Source organism: Marmota marmota, unplaced genomic scaffold (assembly GCF_001458135.2).
Source record: "Marmota marmota marmota unplaced genomic scaffold, marMar, whole genome shotgun sequence".
Taxonomy (NCBI): domain Eukaryota; kingdom Metazoa; phylum Chordata; class Mammalia; order Rodentia; family Sciuridae; genus Marmota; species Marmota marmota.
The window spans coordinates 3,425,172-3,429,329 of NW_025999897.1; the positions used below are offsets into that span (position 1 = coordinate 3,425,172).

The window sequence follows — 4,158 nt, forward strand, 5'->3', positions numbered from 1 at the left end:
ATCACAGTAAGAGTTAAAATTAGAGACAATGATGAAAGTAAAAATACGTAATTTCAAGGAGATGCATTTCCCTTGCCTATGAATTCCCATCTAATGCAAACCCAAAAGCTTCATGCATTCTAATACAATATTTTAAACAAGGTCCTTACATGGGATTACCAAACTGTTCATCTGTGAATTATAAAAGCTAAACATACAATCCTGATTTACTCAGTACAACTCTTAGACTTCAGAGTAAGAAGTGGGAAATGTAGCAAAAGCCCAAGTTTAATGATGCACTTCATAATTTTGAAGTGAAACTTGGACCTTCAATTATTCTCCACTAATGGGCAGGTTGGCCAAAAGCATCCTGCACACAGATGATGGCTATCAAAATCAGTATCACGAATACTTTGTTTTTCCAGAGTTTACTTTAAATGAAAAATAAAATCTGGAAAAGATTAGTAGTATGCCTCAAATTATCATATTAACTGGAAAATTTTAAAAATCCCAAAGTCTCTTCATTATTTATTGCTCCACAGCATTTCATTAGATTCCTTTTAGACCACCAAGGCAACTCTTAAGCATACCAACTATCCTTGCTCTGGCCCAATAATTAATCTTTATGTGATTCAGCAAGTTAATTTGCATCATAGAGACATCAACACAGCTCCGCCAGCAGGTGCTTGGTGGTGCAATTAGGCAAACGAGAAAATACTGGTAATGCTTCCATCCACCCTTATTCCTAAACTTGAATTTGGACCTAAAAATGAAGATCAGTCATGCATGCTACTAAACTGTTTATAATTAACAACCATTCAATTTTCAAAGTCACATAAGAGAAAATGAAATGAGAGGTTCATTTTTAAATTGACAGTAAATTTCCATAGTAATGAGTCACGCCTGGGGCTGGGAGTGTAGCTCGGTGGTAGAGCACTTGCATAGTATGTGTGAGGCCCCGAGTTCCATCCGTAGCATGAAAAATAAAATAAAAACAGTCATGGTTTCTACAGCAGGATAACTGACACCACAGCAGAATTCTGCTCTCAGAATTCGGCTGTTAGCTGGACTGTTAGCTGGCTGTTAGCTCCACTCCTACCCAGTTTCTCACCCACGTCTGTCCAAGGCAGATCTTAACCAATTGCTAACATACTTTCATGTCCCATAATTCCACCCTCATTAGTTATTTCCTAACTTCTTATTAGAGTTTCCCCAGACAAGATAGATGGATCTTGTATTTCTCAAAATACCCAAAATAGAAATGTATAGGTATTGGGGTGGGGGTAAGGGACACAATAAGGCACAAAGAATTAACTGACCTATGCTAATCTTACTTTATGAACTTGCTCTTAAATAATTCCAATAGGTGCTGACAATTAATCAAATCACTCCATCCCATTCTTGATAAAAATCTATTTCCAGAAACCATTTTCCCCTTTGTATAATTTAATAGAGGTATTTTTTTTTAATCTGATTTTAGCAATTTCAACTAGATTTGACTGTTAATACTGGGCCGATACTGATGTTCATGAACTTAGGTTAAAGTCTAACACGAGGTTTCACAGTTTGGTGGAAAACAAGGCCTGAAAGACAGGGTTTGTCATGGAAATTCCAAGAGACAGATGAGGATGGTGAAGCCTTAATAATTCTATGTCACCAAGAAATGCTTCAGTGTTTCCCCTAGTGACATCATTCTTTCCTCTTCTAGTATAAATCCAGACTCACAAGTACCAAAAAGAAAAAAGAAAGTTTCCACTTGGCTCTGAAGAATGTTTTCTGCAAAACTTACAATCTGTGCCGAGCTGCCCCACCCCACCCTGCCAGCCTAGGGAGGTTCTCAACTCTCTGCTCCCTAAGGTACAGTTAATACCCCATGTTTTATAAGGTACTTTTGGAATGAAAATATATAAAATGGGAATGCTCCTAAATGTCTAGCAAAATATAACACTTAATGAACACTAGCTTTCCTTCCAATTGAATAAAACCTTTAAAGCAACTGTAATTCAATTACAACCATTCTACTCCACCGATGCTGCCTCCACCACCACCCCACCCCCCATTCTTTCTTATATCAAGGAACAAAACCCTTTCAGGTACAAGCAACTTAAAAATAACAGAATCAATGAAGTTGAGCTACTACTCCCTCTGGAGCATGACAATCTGGTTTTAGCTATTAGCACTCCCAAAGTAAAACAGAACATTTCAAGGACTGTTCTGAACACATGTACTAAAAACTGATTTGAATTTTTCACCCTGTACCCATGACATTCTCCCCCTCCTGCTATGGCCCATAATATCCTTATGTTTTATTTGTGGCAAAAATATTTATTCCTTATAATTCTCTAAAGATAGAAATAAGGCACATAAGAAGTTTTCTCCTGTTGCATTGAATTTATTAGGGTTTAGCATTACACATAACTTACAATACAAATTAGAATTTTCTGCTCTCCATCCTGCATCTCTTTAGAAATCACTTTTTCTTAAATCATTTAAAGATCTATCTGTGTTGACATAACTTTGGATTATAAACTAGCTCTTAAAAAAAAAAAAAGAAGAACAGCGCTTAGGCTGAAGTCACTATAATCTTTCTGGTTATGGACATTCATAACCTATCTGTCCTAATATTTATACACTCACATACCCAACAAATATTTACAGTCTACTGAGCGCCAGGCACTGCTCTAAACACTGGAGACACCAGGAGTATGAAGAACAGTCTTGCACTCAGGGTAGGGAGAGGAAGCAGAAAGAGGGAGACAGGCCATGAGAAGAACATCCAGAATAGCAGGAAGCTCAGGATGTGTCCACCTGCAGACCAAGGCATAGGTGACGCAGGTATCACCTGGCAGAAAGGGCTACAGAAAGCACTCAAGAAGGAAAACACAGACTGGAAAATTGAGAATTATTCACAAGGACCAGAGGATGAAGGAAGGATAGCATCCTCAGGTGCCTCTGAAGAAGCAAGGGTGGAGGCTTTAGGAGTCTGCAAGTGTCCAGCTAAGGAGCTGACCTTCATCCCAGTACATCTGAAATTCATGGGTATTTTTGAAAACAGTACAGTCTGTGTGTGAAGGGAGTGGAGGGGGACATGCAAAATTGGAATTAATGTGCCTAAAAACTTAAACTTGAATAATATTGTCTAGGAGACTGGCATGCTCTTTAAGGTAGGAAATCACCTCACCATAAAATTAAAGGAAAGATGTCAGAGTCACCTGCAAAAGTAAACATGAGGTTCCTGCTGCCTACCAGGATGAATAACCACTCCATAGACCACAGCACCAGCTTCTGGTGGGGGAGTGTGTGTGAGTAAGATAATTAACAAAAGGGTTTCACTTACCAAGTAAGAGCAGCAACTCAGACACTAACCAGAAGTCACTCAGAACAAGCACACAGGGCCAAATGGGAAATATCTGACACTAGTTCTATCCAAGCAACCCTATTTCTAACAGTATTAATGCATTTTTATGGAGGGGGAAAAACTGTTAAGAAAAGTAGTTGTAACTGCCTTCCTCCAGCACACTTTTATCTGAATTTTAGACATCGTTGGCAATTTCACCTTTGGAACTAACAAAATGCTTTGACCTGACATTGCTGCAAAACCCCCAGAGTTTCAAGTTGCACCCCTCTTCCATGTATTCTATCCTTTGGGAACTGTGATTAACCCCAAGAGTTCATCTCTAGTTATCCTCTCATAGTTTTTAATTGGGGAGCAGGTAACCTTTCAAACATAATCTGCCAAGATGCGAACCTCTGCTTTGAAGGCAAAAGATGATGGAGAATCCTGGCATGGACTTTGAAAAACAGGGGGGGGTCAGGTCACTGAGAAGTGACCAGGTCCTTTTGTGGCTCACAAGCATGAGGCTGGGTTTCCACACTATCATGTGAGATGTGCCTCCCTCAATCCTTGTTCCAACATGGACCAGTTACCCATCCAACACGTGCGAATGACACTGTTCAAGTTGGTCAGCCTCATGATTTTGCCAGTTTGGACTCCAGCCCCCTTCTACATCCTGGCACCTGATGTACATACTACTTGACAGGTGAGGACAACTCGATGTCCCTTTTCACCCTTAAGTCAGTCTCCTTTTCTGGAATCCCTCAGCTCACACAGCCAAGAGGAGACTCCGTGTTCTTTTTCTTCCCTCAAAATACCAATTTTCATTTTTCCAGAAGGAATAC

General features: G+C 39.6%; 1 non-coding gene across 1 annotated transcript; it reads left to right on the forward strand.

Annotated features, from left to right (window-relative positions):
- Positions 1-3,813: 3,813 nt before the first annotated feature.
- LOC125615099 lies at positions 3,814-3,916 on the forward strand. The gene has a single exon (XR_007345662.1). It is a non-coding gene; the product is annotated as a small nucleolar RNA U13 (small nucleolar RNA).
- Positions 3,917-4,158: the final 242 nt, after the last annotated feature.